Genomic DNA, 25,550 nt, shown 5'->3' with positions numbered 1-25,550 from the left:
GGAGGTTGCAGTGAGCTGAGATGGCAGCAGTACCGTCCAGCTTCGGCTCAGCATCAGAGGGAGACCGTGGAAAGAGGGGAGAGGGGAGAGGGGAGAGGGGGGAGGGGAGAGGGGAGAGGGGGGAGGGGAGAGGGGAGAGGGGGGAGGGGAGAGGGGAGAGGGGGGAGGGGAGAGGGGAGAGGGAGCTCTATCTACCACACAGTCTTCGAAATCGAGACCCAATGTAGTTCTTTTTATACCCCAAGTGCTTCTCTAAATGCTTTATAAGCTCTGGAACCATTTAATCATTACAACGGTCCTGTGACAAGTACTATTATACTGAATTTATAGATGAGGAAACTGATGCTCAGAGTGGGCAAGTCATTTACTCAAATCTTCCTAGCAAGTAAATGGCAGGACCAGGATTTGCACACAGAAGAATCAACCTCCAACACCCATAATCATAATCACTATAGCACTAATGAATTTCTATGTCTTGGATACTTGTATAGTTCTTTTAAAACTATATTAGAGATAATAAAATATTATCAAATGAAAACAGAAAAAAGCCTACCTTTATTACAGAAATTAAATACGTTACAATTTAAATCTGAAATGTATTATGAAGATGAATATAAGATATATTAGGAGAGCTTACATAAGAGAGGCCTTACCTATTTTAGACCATAGAAAGTGAACTCTGATCCCTAAAACCTACAGTACAACACAAGCTAGTACTCAAGGAAAGCTGTGGATTAACTACATTAAGTTCTAAAAGTATATATTTTTCATTTTGGATGGAATTCTTTTCAAGAACATATTCACATTTCCATCTTCCTAAAATGTGTTGTCTGCACATGCTTTCATGCTGAAGATAAAGTTTTATAATTATGAACATTGATTATCAGGATGTGGTCCATCAGTGCTGTCAGGGCATACTGGGGAATAAGAAGCTGTTTCTTCTTGCACTAAATGGCCCCATACTGCAGTGCTTGTCTGAGTCGTGTGTGTCTGTCCTCTCATTCTCTCCTTCTTTTCCTTGCAACTATTACCTCCCACTAACGTGTAGTACCCATCTTTAGCAGCCCCTCTGCCCCAATTCTATTTCACTGTTTCTAATTTGGAAGCAGTATGGAAACCAGATAATCAAGCATACTAAAAGTAGGTATAAGATAAAAATAGATATAGTGTAAACGAGCTGAAACTTTTCAACATCTATTTTTACTGATCGGAGAATTATTTATCTATTTATTTCCACTTACAGCTCTAAAGTGTATTATAGATATGAGAGTTGTTGATCTATTTTGCAATACAATTTAAAATAATATAATCCCAGAAAGATTCTACAGAATAATTTAGTATCCTGATTATATGTTGAATATAGCCATAATTTTCCTAAATAGAATTGTAATATTAGTAAATCTACATTTCAGCCCATTTATCAATACAAAGTCCAATTCGAGTGGTCTACCAAATCTAATCAACTAAACCAAACCTCACATTATGTATATTTGTCATATAAGTGCACACATATTCAAATTGTGTACATAATTTTGCCCAACTTGAAAATCTTGCAAATGTGCTTTGTTGTACTTCCTTATTTAAATGTTTGGTTTTAGCTTCTTTTGCATATCATTGCCTAAAAATAAATAGGTATTATATTTTATTTTTTAAGAGAGAGCAAATGAATAGAGTTAGCTTTATAAGGGTTTAAGTCAGGGACACCAGCTGCAAATATTTTGTGCTTACCAATGTGTCTTCTTTCCTAAATTCCACTTGTGCCAACAGTGAGTAAAATGTTCTAGGATTTCCTCGCTTCTTCTCTCTCTCTCTCTCTTTCTCCCCAAACACCCCACCCCCACTCCAACTTCCAGATAAATGCCAGTCATTTGGCCAGGGCTAACTCACAGAAGGTGCAGCAGGCACAGATGGCACTAATGCATAAATGTAATCTAGTAAAAGAATGCCAACGCCAACCCCGAAAAGGTTCCAAATAACGCAGTGCACTTACAGGAAGTCTGTGATTGGCAAGGTTAAAGCTGCAACTGTGAGAGCTCACTGTCTGTTCCCAGATCAACAATAGAAATTCTCAAGCAAATGAGCATATTTAATTTATTTGCCACAAATGCATTAATTTAGATGGTATTCAAATAAATGATATATCCTTAGAAATAATACTAAATGTGGATAATTTAATTTGTGCAACTGTCAGAACACACTCAAGTATTCATGCATATCTGAATAGCTACTGACTCTGCCCAACCATTCTTTATTTCCTTATTTTTTTCTCTATAGCCCTTGCTACCTGATATCATTATTTGCCCATTAATGTACCAAAATATGCCGCCTACAGATATTCTCATTCATATCACTCTTCAAATTATTTCAAATTTCATAGGTATTCTGATTTTTTTATCTGCCTCTTGAGCTAGAGGTAAACCCGACAAAAAGAGAGACTTGATATATCTTGTTCACTGATCTCTCACAGTGCCTGGTAATACATTGTCAATTAAATGAATATTAAAGAAAATAAACGGATGAATAAAGGCACTCATACATAATATATGCTTACATGTTAAATAACACTAATATACATTTGAATTTATTGTATACTGTTGATATGTTATCCTGAAGATTATATTTTCTTTCTTTTTTTTTTTTGACCAAGTCATATTACCATACTCTAATTGGAATGCCCACCACAAACCAAGGCCTTAAGCATGCATGTTTTGTTAAATTTTAAATACAAGCAAAATATTAATAACATTAATTTTGGTTCATAATCTTGCCTGTATCTATCCCATAGTAAAGTTTGTTTCTTGAAGAGTGGCAGCAAGAAAAGAGTTAAAAATTTAGCATGTGATGGCCGGGAGTGGTGGCTCATGCCTGTAATCTCAGCACTTTGGGAGGCGAGGCGGGTGGATTGCCTGAGGTCAGGAGTTCCAGACCAGCCTCGTCAACATGGTGAAACCCCGTCTCTACTAAAAATACAAAAATTAGATGGGCATGATGGCGGGCGCCTGTAATCCCAGCTACTCGGAAGGCTGAGGCAGGAGAATCGCTTGAACCTGGGAAGTAGAGGTTGCAGTGAACTGAGATCATGCCATTGCATTCCAGCCTGGGCAACAAGAGCAAAACTCCATCTCAAAAAAAAAAAAAAAAAAAATTAGCATGTGATTCAGTCTACAGAGAACTAGATTAGTGAAGGAGGCATTGCAGCAGGAGGGTAGCAACTACATTGCAGAAAGGATTCCCTTGCATAATTATTTAAGTGGCTCATCACTCCTTAGTGGCATAAAGGAGTGATACATTTTTCTTGGAAAAAGATATTCCTTCCAAATTCTCCATCATAAGCCTATTTATTTTCTCCTTAACAATACCCCCACTTAAAATAAAAGTAATCATTGCTGCATTAGTTATAATGGTGCCTTCCCACGGTGAAAAACTATTGAATATCCTAACACAGAGGACTGTTAAGTGGACTATAGTAAATCTGCTTGGTAAGATGCCAGGTGACTGCTATCATGAAAACTACATAATATAAAAACCAATAATGGCATAATTTAAAAGTAGGATAGAAATCAGTATTTATATTGTATGGATTCAACTAAGTTTTAGAAAACAGGTTCTGTTCAAAAAACAGGTTCACAAAAAAGATCAGGTGCCAATTATTTCTTCTCTGTCCTTCAGAAACTTTTGCAATTTGTCTTTAATATATAGGTATTTGTTTTGTATTTTAAAAAGAAAACAATATCACCTTAGTTATTTGTATGCTTTACTCCATCTCATTCCACAGAAAAAATCTGAAGTTACCTTTTATCCACTGTAATCTCACCACTGAATCATATTGTTGGAAGAAAGATATTGGTTTGGTTTTTGTTTTGTTTTATTTTATTATTTTTTAAATTATACTTTAAGTTTTAGGGTACATGTGCACAACGTGCAGGTTTGTTACATATGTATACATGTGCCATGTTGGTGTGCTGCACCCATTAACTCTTCATTTAACATTAGGTATATCCTAATGCTATCCCTCCCCCTTCCCCCCACCCCACAACAGGCCCTGGTGTGTTTGTTTTGTTTTTTTTTTTTTTTTGAGACAGAGTCTCACTCTGTCACCCAGGCTGGGGTGCAGTGGCACGATCTCGGCTCACTGCAAGCTCCACCTCCTGGGTTCACGCCATTCTCCCGCCTCAGCCTTCGGAATAGCTGGGACTACAGGCGCCCAACACCACGCCCGGCTAATTTTGTTTTTGTATTTTTAGTAGAGATGGGGTTTCACCGTGTTAGGGAAGATGGTCTCGATCTCCTGACCTCGTGATCCGCTCGCCTCGGCCTCCCAAAGTGCTGGGATTGCAAGCATGAGCCATCGCGCCTGGCCAATTGTTTCTATTGTTAGAAACTATGAATAACCATTCATAATTCTGAGTTTTCTTCTCACATACAAGCTGTAGCATATAAAAATGTGTATATAAAAAGCAATAAAATAGAGTTTCTGTGACAAGAGTATCAGTAAATGACCATCAATGCTTTTGGATAGGATGACAGGAATTGTCAAGAATGTAGGTTGTCTCTTAAAACCAAATCTGGCCGTGTGCAGTGGCTTATGCCTATAATCCCAGCACTTTGTGGGGGCAATGTGGGCAAATCACTTGAGGCCAGGAGTTCAAGACCAGCCTGGCCAACATGGCAAAACCCTGAGTACTAAAAATACAAAAATTAGCCGGGCATGTTGGATATGACTGTAATCCCAGCTACTTGGGAGGCTGAGGCATGGGAATCGTTTGAACCTGGGAGGCAGAGGTTGCAATGGGCCAAGATCATGCCACTATACTCCAGCCTGGGTGACTGAGCAAGACCCTGTCTAAAACAACAACAACAACAACAACAACAAAAAACCAAACCTATCATTTAAGACTCTTTTGACTCTTTCACCTTATTTTCATCATTTATAAAATATGGAAAGTAATAGCAGCTTACCAGAGGGTTACTAGGAGAATTATGAGAATGTGCATGAAGCTTAATGCCTGATATATGATAAACACTAAAGAAATGCCATGCATTGCTACTATTTCTGTCTAAGAGATCTGAACTGGAAAATAGTTTAATACATAGACTTGTTTTAAATAAAACTTTAAAATAGATGTTAGGACAAAAAACTCCTCCAAGTAGTCAAGTTTCAAAAAAAAAAAAAAAAAAAACTGTCTACTCAGCAGTTCTTTCATGAAGGATACACACTAGTCATTGGAAAGAGACCTTGTCTGCTTTAAGGAACTGACTTTGGGCCTTCTGTTAAGAAAACTGGGAGGGATAGCATTAGGAGATATACCTAATGTTAAATGACAAGTTGATGGGTGCAGCACACCAACATGGCACATGTATACACATGTAACTAACCTGCACGTTGTGCCCATGTACCCTAAAACTTAAAGTATAAAAAAAAAAAAAAAAGAAAACAACTGAATAATGCTGGCCTTTGCTAAGAAATTTGATAGGTTTGTAACAGGCCCTTAAAATTAAAGTATATGACCTCTACAAAGGTGGAGAGTTTAAAAATTACATGGCATCGCCCCCCAACTTTTTTTTTTTAAAGCACTACCATTGACCAATTAGAAAAAGCACCCTTTCCTCCAGGCTGGATTTCAGCAGTCCCCCTACCCCCACCCTCTCCATTACTCCCTCATTTTCCACCTTTATGCAGGTCATAATTTGCTCAACTATAAACAGCATTCTTGAAATTATTTAAAGCCTGTGGGGGTATATCATGGATCACAGTACGAAAATAAATTAGTGACAAAGAGTTGGGGCCAGACTGTCTAGAGAAACATACTGAACATCAAAAGAGGAGCTCAAAGGCCAGCTGAACTGGAAAAAAAAAGGGAGCCATAAAACTGGAGAAAATGCCAGAAGGAGCTTTAACTAGGGTGAAGCCTGAGTCAAAACATTAAGAAGAAGCAGCAAAGTGCAAGATAGTACACTGACATTTATTAATATAATTGCCTGGCTAAGGCATGTGGGATAGTGAGAAGAAAGTCTTATTTATTTTGGATACAGCTATTGCAATGTGAAGAAATTTTAAAACACTTTTATACTTGAATCAAAGGACTTGGAAATCTAAGATGAATTAGCAATGGTTAGCTCTGCCCATTTGTGTGTACGTTGTTGGCTACTTGTGTTTGGAAGGAACATTGATATTTCACATTCATTGCAATAAAATATAGTAAATTTCTATTGTGGTCCAGCTGTTGCATAGCTTTGTTAAAGAGTGACACTTAGGCTAATGTACTCTAAGGAAATGACTCCGCTCCCAGTGGAATCTCTCTTCTGAAACAATAAATGCCTGTTCCAAAAAAAGAGCACCTTAAACTATGATTCCATTCCAAAGTTGTAAGGAAATGGAATTAATTAGGATTTAGCAAGTGTACAATCTCTAGCCAGGAGTCATATATTCTAATTTTGAGATATTATTCATAGTTCTCAATGCAGAGAGTTACTAAACATTATTTTTACTATCACTACAATACCACTTTTTATAAGGGTTCAGATGTTTTAATCACTATTACACAAGTACTACAAATGATATAATTAGTTGCATTCTTATTTTCAGAATATTTAATTGATCTCTATTCAGATAAATTTTTAAATGACAAAATGCTATTTAACTGTCTTATTTTCAGACCTCCTGTCATCAGAGCTTAGCTACTCTCTTTCAAAACCATTACTATTCTCCTTCACAACCTAGCACTAAAACTGGTTGCACTGCATTAGAACTCTGCTTAGATACTTCCTATGCAAGCTTTCTCCTTCAGCTCACAACCAAAACCTAAATGAACAATCAAAACATTCTCACATTTTTCTAATTCTCCAAAAGTTTCCTTTTCTTTTAAGATAATTTATGTCCTCATAAAAGCTTAGGTATAATTCCTGATGGGAGAAATTAGTGAAATATTTCAACAGTATTCAAGTTGGTCTCAGGGACTGGGAAATAATGAAAAAGAAATTTAAAAAAATCCTTTATTAAACGTAAAAGGGAAGAAGAAAAGACTAACACATGAAATAATTAGAAAACAATTAATTTAAAAATTACTGCACAATATTTAAACTAATTCACTTTAAGTTCTGATTATTAATTGCACTATGGGTTATAATCACCTTTTTTGTGCTTATAATCATTCCCACCTAGTACAATGGTACTACACTAGTAGTACCACACTAAAGGTACTACACTCTACCACTGTACTACACAATGGTAAAAACTATACTTCTGTTTTCTATTTTTTTCTATCATTGTATAATGCTAGGCAGAAAGTCAGCAAGCAATGGATAATTGATTATGTATTCATTCAATCATTTTAAAGCATTTTTCATTTTAATCTTTGTTGCAAAGAAGAAAATGTATTAATAATTTTAACTTTTAATAAATACATTAGCCTTAACTTTATACAGTTTTAAAACACTCATGAACTTAATTAAGCTTTTAATTCAGTTATAAATAGGACTCAATCACTGTATTCTCAACAGTAGCATTAAAAAAACCAGGTGCCTATTTCATATTCTTAATGAAGCAATTGCTAGTAATAGGAAAACCTCAATAGATTCACATTTGGCTCAACTAAGTTCCTTGAAAATTAATTACATATAATCATTTAAAACAGCACAAAATTGAGCAGAAGAAAACAATTTTTGGAAGAATGTTTGTAATATCCATAAATGTTTAGGCTAGTTTGGCTGGTTTCTGATTAACTGCATTTGGACATATCTTCATTGAAAGTTTCACTGTAACATACTCACAGAAAGCTTTTTATCTGCAAGTGACTTTTTGTGCCACTTGCTTGGGCCACTTTTTCCCAACTCTAATTTTCAATTTGTATCTACCCTGAGAGAGGTACTATCTATCAGGGTATATAGTGTCATACTCAAACAGATTTGTTCCGTTATCTAAACTAGAAATAAATAAATCATAAAATGTTATGTGTCACTAACAAGGTAACAACTTGAACGCTTATGTATATATTGAGCATCAATTATGTACCCAGCACTGTGCTAGTGTTTTTAAAAACCCCCTAAGAATACTAAATAATTGTTTTTAAGCAAAAACAAGAAATATTTTGATGTCTGGTTACTGCTTTATCTAGTTTTTAATCATAAATGACTGCCCTATCCATTCCTCATTTCTAGGAACTGGATATTTCAACACTTTGCAAAAGTTATCATGAGTTTGATTATAAACATAATTATTGACCATTTAGATGAAGATGTTGAAAAGGAAAGGAGGACACTGAACAAAATGGCAAGTTCTCTTGCTGAGTCTGAAGGCAGAGTGTCATTCATTTCTGAGTTTGAATCAAGCTAATTAAAACCTGCCAGAGGCTTTGCAAAGCCTAATATCATTGGTAGTGCTGCTCATACAAATTACAAAATATTTTACTCTAGAGGATATCTTTGTGAAGCACAGAACAGTGACAGAAAGGCAGAAGAGGCGAGAGCTCTAGAATTCAAGTCTATTAAATGTACTCTAAATGCCTCTGCATTTTCATGCCAAGCTCTCTATAACTAATTCAGCCCCTACAGAAAAATTTAAATAATGCTGAAAAAGTAACACATTACGTTAAGTATTGCTACTTTGTTATCTATTGTGACTAAAATATTGTATTATATATAGGAATAATTACTACTGTTATACTCATTAAAAACCATTAAATCACAAGACCATTTTAAACTGCTGTAGTAGGAGAAAAATGTTCAGATTTTTACAATATCATATTCTGGCACCACACCAAAAACATGATGTACTGCACTGCTTGGGGGAAAAATGTGAACATGAGTTCTTATACTTAAGTGTATAGTTCTAATTTGTGTGACAAATAAAAGGTATTTTTTTCAGCGTTCACAATAAAAAAAAATTGCCTATACTATGCCTGTCACAATATAAAAGTAAGCCATTGGCCTAAGCTGTAGCCCATATGGTTGGTACACATATATTTGTGAGTTTGGTACAACATGCTTTGTGCTGGCAATTTTAATTTCAATAGCCCATTAATCTTTTAAATACATTAAGCATGTCCACCACTGCTGGCAGACTCTTCTGCCCTTTTGAATCTCCTTTCTACCCCAATGTTTTCTCCCTAGAGTTTGAGCTTTCAGCATACAAAGTGACGCCTGCGAACAGGAAGATAAAGAAATTTAATTAAAATTACAGAGTTGTTTTGTAATTGCCTAACACCACCACAATTTTCTACTCTAAGTTTTCTAAAATCAAGCATAAATGCATTTGAAGCAGAAAAATTCATGTTTTTAAAAATATTACCCGAATTATTTAACTCATGATCTGGGGTTGATTTCAAACAGCTTTACTGGAGATAGACTCTTCTATACCAGAGTTATTTAACTAATGAGTATGATGTGCCTTTTCCTTTCTGCCACATTTCTTATATAAAAAATTGTTCACTGAAGGCAATGGTGAGAAAGCAAATATGCATCAATTTCTTGCCCAATAGAAGAACACTAAGTAGGTTAAGCAATATGTACAAAAGTCTAGTATGGAAATCTCTTTTTTAGGAACATGCCCTAAGTTTCGTTATTTAGCAATAGCTAACCTAACCCTGGAATAATCTTATCCTTTAAAATTCCCATTTCAATTTCAGCTTTCAGATTTTCATTGCAACCATCATTCATCTTACATCACTTTATTAGAAGAAATTCACTGATTGTTTATGTATTGTTATCAATGGCTAAAATAGTTCTTATGCATTTACTCTATGCCAGGCAATCTTTTAAGTGTTTCACAGGTATTAACGTATCTAAATCTCACAAAAAATAAAGCAGGGAGTTTATACAACATAAAATAAAGCTGAAAGAAATTTTATATTTTCTGACTTGAGAGCTCCAATACAAGTTGAAACCAAAATACATAGTTTTTGTTAGATACCTTTGTATCACAGCCATTCAGAATTCTTTTATAGTATTCATTTGACATCTTTCTCTAGAAGATTTAGTCATCCCACCTCTGATATGATAAGAATGGATGAAGGAGCCCCATAGAGTCAGAAAGGTCTAAATTAAACCAACTAGAATCTAAATCAAATGTATTTTAGCCATCACAATATGCCCTACTTTAATATATTTGTTCCTACAAATAAATATATGCCCCAGATATGCTCACTGCATAATGGTCCTAAATTTTTTTTTAAAAAGCTGAAAGCAGAGAGAGTAAGTTTTTTCAAAGTAGAAGATGTAAAATGGTAAAATGTAAGATGAAGGTGACAGAGAGAAATAGAGATACAAATTTTTGAATTATAATTGTAAGCATGGTAAAACTAATAATAACAAATATTTATTAAAAACCTTCCAAGTTTTAGTCACTGAACTTTATGCTTTATTATCTCATTTACTCTTCAAACAACCATATGAGGTAAGTGTTGTTATATAACAATCCCCATTTAAAATATTTAAAAGAAGAAAAGGAAGTTTAGAAAGATTGAAAATTTGCTTCAAGACACAAGGTTAGTAAAAAGTACAACCAGGAATTGTAATCTAGGTACGGCAAGATAGTAACATGGGTTACTAAGTTAGGTCATGTGCCTCTGCAAACAAACTCTAAGACGAAGATTTTTGTGTGAGAAGTTTAATGGGGTAAGTTTTCAGAAACAACCCATTTCTGTGAAATGCAGTAGGATTTGGCAAAAAGAGAATTTGGACTGTGTCACATTGGTAACAGAGGTCTCAGCCAATCCCGGGTAAGCTCTGGAGCTGGAATGGCCTTTCAAGCTATTCTTAATTAGGGCAGGAGGCCAACCATTGCAATCTCACATCAATCAATCATTGAATATGGGCAGCCCCAGGCAGGGGCTGTAATCTTGGGTGGAGGGGAATTTCCTGAAGAGGGGCTCAACTGCAAATTGTCAGTAGCCAACCCTTCTGGCATGAGGGAATGAGTGTCTCCATCCTGCAGGGGTATCTGGTAGCACATTATAGTACCCACTACAGTTATATTGTAGCAATTCGAGAAAATCAAAACACTTTTAATAAAATACATTTATAAGAAAAAAACGAATAGGTGATGAACCAACAAATTCTCTGTTTTTGTTTTTAATTGGAGACATTTATTTGTTTAGAATGGTTGCTGTTACCTAAAGTTATAGAAAAATATATACCATACAGTTTATATCCTATGAGCTAAGGGTACTAATCCTAAAACCTTAGGCTCTAGATACCATACAAAACAGAAGGGAAACCATGCTTTATCTTTTCTTACTGAAGATTTAAATGCCCATGTAGGTAATAATCCAAATTGCTGTGAATCTCTTCTGTGTTTAAGCTACCTGCTTCTTTTGGCCAGAAGCAAATAGGAACCCAGCTGTATTAAATGAATCAAAGTCCTTACTTCTCAGTCAGACGAAGCTGTTTTAAGGGCAATTAAGATAAGCTACTCGCAGTTCTTCAGTTCTTCCCATTAGAATATTTTTCCTTCAAATTTAAGGCTAAATGAACCATTTATCAGTTTTTAAGCTAGTTCATGTAAACAGGAAATAAAGTTTTCATAAGCAAATACGAAATTCAAAGAAAAAAGTAATTATCCTGCTTTGTATTGCTACCCCCTCTTATAACTGAATCTGTTCTTACATGTTAGTTCAGTGAGGTAAAGCTGATTATTTGGGTAGCAAGGTCCTATTCACAACAAGGATTGGTTTGGCATGACCATCATTCATATTTTAAGTGCTACAAAGATGAAACAGCAAGACAAACTCATAGTGTTAAAAAAAAAAAGTTTTTTATTTTGCCCCAGCAGAACATTTTCTGACCTATAGCCTCCAATCACCCTTTACTGTGGGTGATGTCAAAAACACTTACTGCACAAGCAGAGACCTGTGTTTCCTTTGCCACAGACAATAAATCTTTAGTGTCTTCTCCTGATACGCATCACTCCACTTGCTCTCAAGAGGCACTATACATCTCTCTTGCCTTTCCCCTTACTAACAAGGTCACTGTTGAGTGATAACACAACTTATTGCAAAAATGTATAGACATGCACAATAATTAGTATCCACTTTTAAGTACCTTGTCAGTAAATATTATAAAACTCTGGAAAAGACTTCTTCCCAAACATAATGTATTCATAAATTTAATTTCACAAATATAGATTTGAATAAGCCCACGTAAAAACAGATTTTGGCCCTACCTTTTCATTACTGTTATAAAATTATACTTTATCCAGAAGGTATGTATTTGAGAAATTAATTTTAGCTTCATAGAAATCTCCTTTATGAGTAATACAATAAATTGCTAGTTGACTGTACTCATTTCTAGCTTGCAAAACCAAAACTTTTTCTTAATTAATGATAGAAATAGTGGCAAAAAATATGTAAGAAGGAATTATTTTTTAAACTATTAGCGTTTCTTAACCAGGATTCCATGAGTACATTAGGACTGAGTGCTCAAAGGCATCTGTTATATATTAAAAACTAACTTCTCATCAAAGCCTTATGCTAGTTATGTGGCATCCTTAGGAGAATTGGGAAAATACCCCCTCAAATTATCTTCTCTGTTTTGTGGTTCAGATAAGAGGACTTGGTTGAAAAATGCTGTTAAAAAGAGACTCAGGTTATAGAACTCAATCAAAACCAATAAGCACGTAAATTTAAAAGCTGACATTTGAATCTGAACTTTTGAAAATAAAGCTGAAGTCACATAATAAATACAACACGTGTTACTCCAAATTTCAGGCATGACTTATTTTGTTTTCTTAAAGTGTCAAATTAAGATACACAGAAATTCAGAAGCACATTTTAGATTAACTCTTCTAAGTAAAATAAACCATAACAGATGCCTATGAATAGGGTTTTAAGCAAAACAAAGATTATACAAATCTAAAAATAAGTCTCAACCTTCAATCTCTGAGACAAAGAATTTCTAAACCCATTCAATAAATATACACCATTATGATGACTTAAATTCGTGATTAAAACCGTGATGGAGGTTTCTTCCATTTCCACTTTAGTAACTTAGCGAATTCCCTGCCTGTCTGTCTCCTGTCTCTCTTTCAAACTAAATGCAAAGAAGGAGAAGGAAGGGGAGGAGGAAGGAAAGGAGGAGGAGGAGGAGGAGGAGAAACAGAAACAGAGAAACAAAGAAAAGTCTCTGTGGGTAACCTAGATCTTTGAATTAAAGCAAAGTCTTTAATGTAGGCATTACGATATGCTCCGTACATGATTTAAACACTTTGAATTTCATCATCATCATTTCTTTGAGTCAGCACTATTATTCCTTTCTCTGATTTCTCCTTTAGCTCTCCAGTATTTTTAACAGGATAAAGAGACTCTAAATCCAGTGGCCATGCTTTATGTTCAGAAAATATTACCTCTTAATAAATGTCTGGCTATTATTATAAAACTAAGAAGAAAAATCCTTTTAATATGAGTGGCAGAATGAAAATTCATCAATTTAGGTATAAAATGTATTTGAACATTATAAAAAAGGAAAGACAGAGGACGCAAGTACCCACAAACAGGATGAGAACACAGAAATAACATGGGTTTGGCACATTATGACATGATGCTTACATGTCTGGGATGACTAAGAGTTATCTGTTAAATAGAGGGTGACAGGTAGTAATTATTCCAATGCAAGACATTGTACACTAAACAAGGATGGCTAGGATAAAGTGTCAAATGCAGGTCATTAATGATGACAAGGACTGGATTCAGCTGCAGCAGCTGTCACTGTCCCAGGTGGGTGACCATACTGTCATAATCCTTATCGCTATGGTCTTTCTGGAAAAGTACAGGCTAATATGGCAGGTTAAAAAAGTACAAATGGTAAGTATTGCTTACAGAAATGTACTGAACAAATCTCAGTGTCTTCAGTGGCCCAAGAATTTATTTCTTGGTAGATCATCTTTTTAAGTTTCTAACTCCAATGTAAGTGAAGCTTTGATGTCAGGAAGCTCTGAGTTTAAATGTCACAGCTTACCAGCTGTTTAACCTTTTTTAACCTCCAATGTACATAGTGGAAAGTCTACTTCATATGAGGATTAAATAAGAAAAGGAATGCAAAATAGATGGCATGTAGAAGGTATGGAATAAATTTTAGTTTTCTCCTAAGCCAAGTTCCGCCCTGAACAAGTTGATCAAATTTTACCTAAAATTACTTTCTGCTAGTAAATACATTTCATTCTTGCAAATGTTTGCTGCAAATACATCAGTTTACAAATACTATAGTTTATTAATTATCATCTAATATTTTAAAAATAAAGTATATAACTGATGATTATATTTGAAATTTTATGATTAAGGGACAAGAACAGCTATCATATCAATGTTATTGTCTTTGAATAATAAAATCTATAAAACTATTAGAAAACTTCCATTTCTAAAAATTTCTGACTCAATATTATTTTGTTCAATATCTGTTCACTTCTTTTAAATTAAACAGTCATCCTAAAACCACTGAATCATCAATCCTAAAAAAGTTGAAGAAATACAGCCCAAAACTACTATATCATCTCTATTCATATTCTTTCTGCAGTCTACTTAAGACTTTAATAGTTACTATTTGTGCTATTCCTCACAAATGTCATTACTTAACACCCATTTTTCAGATACAATGGCCCATAAGACCCCGTAGACCCTCATCTCTTAGTTATTACCCTTGTCAATTTACAAAACCCTCCACCATTTTAGGAAGAAAAAAGGCCACATCTCCAGTGGCTACAAAAGTGTATCTCTTGAAAGAAAGAAGCTATGAAAATAGCTGCTGCAATTTAATAGCTTCAAAACATTCCAAACCAAAGCTACTATTTCTTCTTTCCCCTCTCCACTCCCATTGTGGATTATTCCAATACTTCAGTTTTTGTACATTCCATGCTCAAAAATGGCAAAGAATTGGAAAATAACATTATGCCGAGAAGACGTCAAGATGCTATTTCAAACTTTAAAAAACAAAACAAAACAGATGCCACTTTTGACCCATGAGAGAGAAAATATCCATTATTAAAGTAGACCAGACTGTTCCTCAGTCCCTTAAACACTCTACAGTTTGAATGATCAAAAAAGCCTCTTCAGTCTGAATGTCCAAGCCTGACGTTCCTGCCAAATCCAGTATTTCTAACTTTCTACTGAGCATTTCCAGTATTTTCTTTCAAGCTGAACTCCATGGCACCAGCCTCAGGTTCTCTCTCCTCTCCCTCTCTTCTCTGCTACACACCTAGCTCCACATAGTAATCAAGTCCTGCTAGCATCCCCCTTTCAACTCAGATTGTCGCATTCTGATGGAGTGCTACTGTCTCATGGGGACCCTAACAAGGTGGTTCCTGCATTAGCCCAGTTGCCTTCTGCTCTTACCTTCAGTCCTTCCAAGAGTATACTGCCTGTCACCAAGATAATACTTGTAGGAAAACAAAATAAAACAAACAAAAAACCCAACTTGTTTTCATGAAGTCTTAGTACAAAATTAGAAAACAAAATTCAATAAAATATTTTTGTCTGATGGGACACAGATTTATTTAAAATTTTAAAGTTGAGAAACAGCAATAAATATTTGTTGGACATTCATAGCTAAGTGCTAGTCTAATATACTACATTCTCCAGAACTGAACAGGACTCTGCTGGGCGTGGTGGCTCATGCCTATAATCCCAGCACTTTGGGAGGCTGAGGGAAGGGGATTACTCATGGTCAGGAGTTTGAGACCAGCCTAGCCAACATGGTGAAACCCTGTCTCTACTAAAAATACAAAAATTAGCCAGGCATGGTGGCAGCTGTAATCCCAGCTACTCAGGAGGCTGAGGCAAGAGAATTGCTTGAACCTGGGAGGCGGAGGTTGCAGTGAGCCAAGATAGCACCACTGTATTCCAGCCTGGGGGACAGAGAGAGACTCTATCTCAAACAACAACAACAACAACAACAACAACAACAAACAACAAAAAGAACAACCAAACAGGACTTAGATTTATCTCTATTATTTCCCCACATATAGCTCAAAAGTTGCTAAAGAAAATAATTGAATCACTGTCCCAGAACAAATGTAAATGTTCCTACTTTCTCTACCTCTACAAATCCTTCAAGATTAACTCAACTCTCTCTTCTATAAAACCTCACCTTACCTCTTGGTCTGAAGTATTCTTCCTTAATAACTCAAACAGCAATTAACGTCTAGACAATTCATTTAGAAATTAATTAGGCACACTTTTGTGTAATCTCTTCTGTTACTGCCTTGAATTGATGTTTAAATATTTCATTATTTTACATTGTATATGTGGATTCTTGCCCTTTTGAGTAGATTACAAACTTGTAGATAACTGTGTATTAAATATTTTGGGGTTTCAAAGACTGCCTGAAAATAGTGGGTACTCAGGAAAAAATGGCTAATTTTATTTTATGCCTATCATGTCCTAATTCTAGCAAATTTTTTTAAACCACCAAAATTATTTGATGTGGAATTATAATTGTGGAGTTTTCAAATATATATAATAGGTATATATAAACTATTTGCTGTTTATATATAAATATATATCATATATATAATTCTAATTAGATTAGATTCTAATTAGAATCCATCTTGACTATACAACTGGCTTTATCTTCTGTTTTTATTTGTTAATTGCATTTTGCTTGCTCTGCTTTGGGTTATAATTTTTGAGGCTTTTCTTTATCCCCCACTCCATCTAGACCGTAATAAATTCCTAGCAGGTAGGGATTATCTAGTATTCACTAGATTTTTTAAAGAAAAAATTTTTTCTCTTGAGAACCTGTTGATAACTTGTAGCTCATTTTCCTTTGTCTAATCTTACTAGAAAATATTTTCACCAAAAATTTAGAAAAGTCAGAAATGTGTTTAAATGCTCATGTGTTAAATGCTCCAACATGCCAAAAAGAAAAATTATAGCACTTATAATTTAAGTTTTAATATTTATCTGTAATCTTACAGAGAATATGTTGTATTTTCATTAACACTATTAATTAATCCAAAATTTCACCTGTTTATTATTTCTAAGATTTCAGAAACAAAGCAGTAAATGTTTATAAATGATTAGAAAAACTGTTTGCTATAGAGTATTAAAAGCCTTAAAATGTAGTTTACATGGATATTTTTCTTATGCCTTCAGTTATAAAAACCATCTTATCATTATTATTAATAATAGTAATATTATTATTTTATACAACAGGGAGTACAAAGAATGATGCCCTAGGAATAAAGGAAACCTCCTATTTCTTATAATTTGATAAAACTTTTTTTCTCAGCAAAATATTATATAATATTAGCATGCCACAACATGAAAGTCTTTCAAGACGCCTCATCGAAACAACAAGTTCTATGACAGCTGTATCATGGGGAACCCTTGGCCCCTCCATGTGAAATAGGGAATGTAAGGACTGAGGTGTCTACCACAGGACCTAGTGTTGAAGGCAGGCAGACTGAAGAGGAGGCCGACCTCCAGATGCTCAACCCTCAGTTCCCAGTACTCACACACTAAGGATTTCTCATCAAAAAAATGGCTGGCAGCCCATTTGCCTCAGTTTTCACTAACGTACCTGAAGAGATATTAAGACTTTAAAAACCATTTCAGGATTGAATTTTTGTAAGATGATTTTGGGCACACTATTTTCAGATACATCAAAGAATAAATTTGGTTAGTGAAATCAGTTGCTCCATAGATCAAAATAAGAGCTCAAGCTCTCAGAATGATCTGGGAAATAAACAATAAATTCACAGTAAATTTAACGGAAGTCTAAAATGATGAAAGGTTCTGAAAACTAGATTTTAAGAGGGAATTATAAATAATAAATTATGACTGTGCCAACAGTATCCTAAACTAAAAATGATGGCTTTTCCATAGTAAATCTGAGAGCTTTGATAATCGAAATATATAATTTGGGATTGTGTCATAATCTTAGCCTCCAGATAGAACTCCTTTTGCTTTGATTTTACAGGTTAGAAATGACAATCAATTTTAATATTTTAATATTAAGACTAACATGTTGATTTATTTTCTACCACTAATTATATTTCATTTTTTTAAGTAAAGTATATAACTTTATAATTATTCTTAAGTTTTGGCCTCTGGACAATATCTGTAGGTGCTTAAAAATCAATCCACAAATAATTTTCTGACACCAATATTTACAATAATATGACTAAGATACTTAATATTTATGTTTTGTATGTATTATATTTAAATATTCACTAGTGATTCCTATGTTACAAAAATAGTTCACTAGTACTTCTCATTTATATGTTGGCCTTTTCAATTTTATTGTTAAATTTTTCTTAATTCAACACCTGGGCCTATAACATATTTATATAACTAAAACACTAAACTCTAAACTGCTGTAAATTTTCTGTAAAACTGACCAATAAATTTTGAAACATAAAGCAGAATTTACACGAACTAAATTTTTCAATAACCTATTTAAAGTTAGAGTTAATACCACTTATTACCTACCTACCTGCATGAATCTGGCAACTTGAGATCTCTATATAGTTGTTGTTTGTTTTTGAGACAAGGTCTTGCTCTGTTGCCCAGGCTAAAGTGCAGGGTCACTGCAGCCTCAATCTCTGGGGCTCAAGTAGTCCTCCCACCTTGGCCTTCTAAAATGCTGGGATTACAGGTATGAGCCACCATGTCCAGACTTACTTGACATTTTAAAGTCTCAGTTTCCTTATCTTTAAAATGGCAATAAAAATATTTTACTGTGAGATGTTTTGATAATTAGAGTAACATGATACATGTTTGAAAAATTTGAAATATTAAGGGCCTAAAAATTTGTAATTAAAAACTGGGCCCAGTGACAGGCATCTGTAGTTCCAGCTACTCAGGAGGCTAAAGTAGGAGGATCACTTGAGCCCAGGAGTTCAAGGCTGCAATGAGCCAAGATTGTGCCACTGGACTCCAGCCCGGATGAGAGCAAGACCCCAGATTTTAAAAAGAATGAATTTGTGATTGAAATAATATTAATTCAGGATTTTGTTCTATTTATAAAAAATATCTGAAATATACTTTCATCTAATTAATAAAGAATATGTCATATAAGAATAAAATCATGATCTGTACTGAGAGGTTTTTTAACCTGGCATTCAGAAGCCAGACCGGAGGGCAGAGGCCAGAGGTCAGAGGCTAGACAAGTGTTATTTGTCATCTAGTTAGCTGTAGGTAAAAAGACCACTTAGTAAAATGAGTCTATTAGGCTGATTTAAGTAAAAGTGATTGATTTTCATTTAACATTTGTCCATTACTGTTAGGTCAAGTTGGAAAATCAATTTCAATGTGACCCAATGGGAGAACAGTTCCAGTATCTATATGTATTTAATGACAAGAACACATTAGTACTCATTTGCTTATAACAGTATTAAATAAAATGATAGCTTGTGTTTAAATTATTTTACAGTTGTGACACAAGACAGCAAAATACAGCATATCAAAATGACAATGGAGATAATCTAATATCACACATTGATCTCTTCTTATTTTGAAAGAAGAAAATCAGTGAGAAATAGACAAATTTTATAGAGAGGAAACTGGAATAAAATTTAAATAAATATACAGAGCTCTTAAAATCTGTATTTCCCTTACTCTCTTTCATATGCTGTTATTTTCAAATTATTTTAAAGTGTAACCAGTAGCAAGATATCCATTATGGATCTAGAATCATAGTATTTTATAGTCCCTTGAACATATTTTCAAATACTGTGCAGAATATATGCCATTTTTTAGTCTTATAGTAACTTGTAAAATATTTATTCATTATTGCTGGCCTCATGAAATGTCTATATACTAAAAAAAGTATGAATTAATTTAAACATATTCTAAACAATAAGTTAGAATTTCCACCTGCATGAATTATTCTGTTCAAATATTGTTAAGGCCTCCTCTCTGAGGGCAATGTGCTGGGTTTTGGGGATACCCTTATGAGCATAGGAAAAATATCATATTCATAGAGCTGGGTTGGTTGAAATTAGATTTTTTTAAAAAAACAAGACTGCTAGAATTCAAAGGTATCTTTTTGATCATTCATTTTTCTATACACAAATGAGAAGACCGAAGACCAGAAGGTTTAGAAAATTTGCGCCAGACTGAAGCTGATAAATGACAGTATCGAGATCCCAACTCCCCTGACTCCCAATGCAGTGTTCTTTCCAATATGCCACCAAGGGCTATAGGAATAGCTCTAATTTTTCCTCCTTCCTATAACTCACTTTCCCAGCTCCTAATCTCTTGCATAACTCACCTTCTCAGCTGCCAATCTCTTGCTACAGTTTGAAAAGCAATGTGCAATTCCTGGAATATATAAGCTAGTTCATCCCTCTTGTGCTTTTGAACACGCTTGTCCCTCTTGGAGAGAACTGAAGTAGGGATGGAAGTTGCAGTATACGAAGGGGTTGAATTACACAACTTCTAAGGTTTCTTGTGATGTAAAAATTCCTTATTCTGTATAAACTTGCTGTAGAATTTATTGCCACTTCTAAATATTAAATATTATTTATAGATGCCTATATAATTAAATGTATGTTGTGTATGTGTATTATAGAGTAATATGCATGCATTCTGAATATATGCCAAAGCAACTTATCAGTAAAAACACAGATACACAGTTGGTAACCCAGGCACCAGAAGAATCAGGTTCAAAACTGAAATTTAAAAGTGCTTCCCTACATGTATAATTGCCCTAAGTCAGTCAGTTATTGCCTGAATAGGTAGAGGAATCAAGAGCTGCACTGTAAAATGACAGCATGGAATAATGAGCGCTCACTGGATTTTAAAACCTGACTCTCAATCTAGATTCTGTTACATTCGGCAATGTACCCTTGGGAAATTCACCAAACATCTCTAGATCTCATATTCTTCATCTGTTAAATGAGAAGAGTATGACACCGACTCAGCACAGATAGGACAAAAATGTGATAATTAAACATACATAAGACATAGTAGGTGCTCAGTGACTGTTAGCTGAATCGGAGTTCTGACCCTTCTCTATAAAAATAAAGTATACTCCCCTCTCCTGAAATTATGAGTTCCCTCAACAACTACAATACCTTGCTACCTCCCATTAGACACAAACATCACCACGCACACAAGTATATGCATGCGTGCGCACACACACACACTCATAGAAGCATTGGAAGTATTGGGAACCCAAGTTTTATTCCCGAGAAGCAAGGGAGGAGACCCCTGGCAAATCAAGAAAAATAGCTGAAGCCAATAATCCCTGTTTTTCAGTTAATGAACCTAAATTTGTGTTCTAAAAAACAGAGTGGATTTATATTAGGAAAAAAGTATTCTTTCACCTGAGAATCCACTTGACCACTTGACAATCCACCAAATCCACCAATTTGACCAGTTATATCACATATAATATGACCTGCTATATCATAATTTTTATGTGATTCCTTTTGGAGCCCATAATGAGAGACTATCTACAAAGGCAGAAACATTGAGATAGGGCTAAGCTACTCAGGAAAACACATTATTTCCATTCCTTTTACAAATTTGAGAACCCTCCAAGAGTCTAATTCTAACTTCTTTTGCATCATGTTATTGTCCAATTCAAAGCTGTTATTATCCACAGACTATAAATAAAATCTAAATCCTTAATGCCTGCAGATTTTTGCATCTTCAATAATTAATTAATAGGTACAAAAATAAATGGGTTGATAAATGAAACAAATGAACACTGTTTGATTTGTATGTTTTCCTACTTACATTTAAAGATAATCATTAAAGGAAGAAAACACTGTTGCAAAAAGAAAAGTATAATATATCTCAAAGCCAAATTTGTGATTTTAAATTTGTAGAAAACTTAAGAATATCTAAGCTACTGATTATACTTTACTACTGAACTTTACTTCACTGTCATTAGAGGTAAGATATATGTGTAAAAACTAAAATAATTCAGTGTGCTCTATATTTTCATGACAGAGCTTTTCTTTTTATTTTGTCCAAATAAATGGAGAACATGAGATATAATCCGAAAATCATACTTTTGAAGTTTTGAGTCTTATCTGTTTTTTAAAGATTTCCCCTTGAAGGGTTAGAAGCCATTTTTTGTGGCCAAAATTCTCATAAACAATATGGTTAATTGCAATTTCACATTGAAAAATATCACAGAATAATAATATAGACTTAATGGTAAAAAGGTATTAACTAGACAAACATTAGTGGAACAGCAACACAGGGAGGAAGGGAAGGAAAACAAAATTTTAAGAAAAGACTGTTTAGTCATTTCAAGTTTCAATCCGTTTACTTCCAAGTGATTAGGGCTGCAATAGTGAAATATACAACCTTAAAAAGATAATTTATAGTTTATTATTTAAATGACACTTCATTTTCCTATTGCCTGCAAATTATTAATTAAAATAATATCTCTTCCCTATTCTTCATCTTTTTTCCTTTTCTTTTCTTTCTCATTTTCTAGCTCTTGATTCTCTCTCCTTCTATATCACCTCATAATCTGATGTTTCCTCTTCAGTGAAGTATTTTGTATGCTGGTAAACATGAAAGTAATATTATTCAGATTTACTGCTGTTGCTATACCTAGGGATTTTATTTGAATTTATTGGTACTTGTCTATCATTCCTAACTGCCCTACAGTAACTGTCAAAAGGTGAAGTTCTGAATATTAACCCAAGGAAATATTTGAAATATGTAAATGAAAATATTTTATCACACACACACACACACATTCTCTCCTTCCTAAACTTATCTCATAAAAGAGTATCTGATGCCAGAGCATGAAAAGTGTATTAAGAGCTTAACATCAGTATTAATAACTCAGATTTAAAACTCTTAGCAATTAATTAAGATTAATGACAGAAGTCATCCCTTTTTCTCCAATGTAACACTTCCTCACATCTTTTCAATCTCCCATTCATGAGCCCCTCCATGCTCATTTCAGGCTGTGAAAAACGAAGGTCCTGAAACTTTGATCCTGTTATCTGCTGCTTTTTGTATCTGAGATTAAGGAAGTAGACATCGGCAAATTTACAACCAACAGCTCAGACAGCTGTCCTACTTTAAGCAGTTAATGGAAAAGGAACTAATCTAGTTAAGAGCATAAGACTAGTTCATAAATCTGGATTCAGAGGACAGTTAAAACCGTACCACCTCTTCTGAAGAGTAGTAACTGAATTAAATTCTCTTCTCACTGTTTGTTGAGAAGAGCCAGCGTTTCTGTAAACTGGACTAATGAGGCACTCAGAGCTAACATAAGCCACATATAGGCCAGCACCATAGATGATTATGCAAAAGATTAATTAACATTAAAATATATGATTTGGCTAGGACAAATACAGATCTCACAAGAATTCTGATCACTGAAAATTTTTCTTAAATAGAATATGAAATAAAGATCAAATCTGTTTTTAAAAAATGAAAAAAATGCAACTGCAAGCAAAAAAAAATTCTGAAAAAGACAATAAAAATTAAAAGCCTTCATTTGTTCAAAATTTAGCCTAAAGGAAAATGATTGTGTTATGTTTTTATAATTCAGAAAATGTTCAATAGATTTAATTATAATTTAAAAATCATCCAAACTGACTAATTTTAGCCCCTTATAAATAACATTTTTATGTATCATCATCCTTAGCCATATTTTTGCAGAAAATAATTCAAACGTTAAATTTCAGAATTGTTCTGTCTTATTTTTCTCAGTAGCTTAATTTATAAGTAGTAAAATAATAAGTAAAGATAACAGAAATGTTTAAATTCCACAAATTCAACTGATACCTCTCTTATGAATCACTAGGATCTAATGCACATATTAACTTATAATTTATATTCTTAATTATAATAAAACTAAGAGGAACTATAATAGACAAAATTCTGTTCCTCAAATCAATATCTCATGCATATTACAGGGTAATTATGTTATCTGATGGCATAGGAGACTGTACCCAGAATTAGAAAGTTAAAATCTTGACCCTGCTCACTGAACTGTGGGAACCACAATGGTGTGCTTAAGTCTAGTGGGCCTCAGTTTAGATACATCTGGTGAGGGATAGAGCAAATGACTGAGAGAAAAGTTATATAACTACAATTTGAAAGACATACATGAGGAAAATGGCTAAGTCCCGCTAAACACAGATAATGTAGTGACAACAGGGCGTCGAAGCGGAAAATTCATATAAGCTCTCAGAGACGTGCAAGTGGAATTCAAGAGGGAAGGTCACATTGTCTAAGAATGATGTCTAACGATGTCTCTAACGATGAGGACAAAGCAGTGGAAGCCTCAATCAATGTTAGGAAGTCAGACAAGGGAGAGAAATGAAAGAATTAGAGAAAGATAATGGGAGAGTAATCCCTCTTTACTCCAGAAATTTATCTGTATGCTATGTATGTAAACATGCTATTTGAACATTTTATTGAAATGTTTTACAGACTTACTAACTCTTTTAGGCAACTAAGATTTGAGATGGGCATATGTGCGTGTGTCTGTGTGTGTGTCTCACCAATCTGCACTAGGTTCCACCTTAAAGCTATTTAAATAAAATAAAGTGAATTCATAATTAACTATTAAGAAATCATTCATGTCAGGAAATGGCTCTAGAAAACAAAAGTGCTTGATTTAAAAAAAACTAGAAAACTCTAATATGATTCAAAACAAAAGTATGCTTAGTACTGGATATGATTATGAAATTTAATATATATATAATCTATTATTTTCAGTATACTAACCTGCTTACTAAGAAGCATTATGGGAACCTAAAGTATCTTTCTGCCACATTTTCCAAGTGAAAAGAGCTCCTTAAGGAGAAAGAGATGATGTATATCAGAGAATAAAATTATTGTGAAATGGCAATGAGTTTGTAGAAATTATCCCAACTTTATAAGTTTTTTAAAAGCATAAGGAGAAAAAAAACTTGTAATTATTTGAAACTAAGAAAGTGTTAACCCAAAGCAGAAAAAATAAAATGGTAAACAAATGTCCAGGGGTATTCTTTCATTTCTCCTTATTTTCTGTTTCCTTCTCTCTTTTTTAATGTTATTTGCAAAGTTTGAAAAATAAATTATTTTTATTTTATACCTCAAAATTATATCAGTTTCAAAATTCTTAAATGTTAGAGGTTGGAATTTGATTCAGAGTACAATTAGTGGAAAATATAAATAAAAATGATATGGAAAAATTTTTAAAGAAATTACTTAGTATAATTATTACTATTGCATACGACTATATATTCGTTTCTATGTTATACAAATCCTAGTGTTTTATTTATAAATAAAAATGAGAGATATTTAGCAAAGTTGAAAGGCATTTATAAGTACATTTTTAGGAATAAAGGGGCAATAAAAGCTTCCTACTCAAGCCAATTTCCTTAACTGAGTTACAAAGCTTTCCTTAAACTAAACTTATAAGTGGGGTTCTGGTAGACACAAAGGCACCATCATAATGCATTCTATTTAAGTAACAAACTGTCTACAAAAAAGATGCACTGTATCCCCCCTTGGACTGGGTCTTCTGAGCTCTGAATTTAAAAATGAGTATTTAACACATGTAGAATAATGTAGATTTCTGTAAATTATTAGAAATTATAGTAATTTATTTAAATATATATTTAAGCCTCTGTAATAAAAAGTATATAAAAA

General features: G+C 33.9%; 1 protein-coding gene across 1 annotated transcript in view; it reads right to left on the bottom strand.

Moving 5' to 3' along the window:
* Nucleotides 1–25,550, bottom strand: part of ANTXR2 (ANTXR cell adhesion molecule 2) — a 161,121-nt gene that overhangs the window by 26,990 nt on the left and 108,581 nt on the right. The window lies entirely within an intron of this gene.

This window comes from Pan paniscus, chromosome 3 (genome assembly GCF_029289425.2).
Source record: "Pan paniscus chromosome 3, NHGRI_mPanPan1-v2.0_pri, whole genome shotgun sequence".
Lineage (NCBI taxonomy): Eukaryota > Metazoa > Chordata > Mammalia > Primates > Hominidae > Pan > Pan paniscus.
The sequence above is the reverse complement of the archived record's forward strand: the minus strand, read 5'-3'. Positions and strand labels throughout refer to the sequence as shown.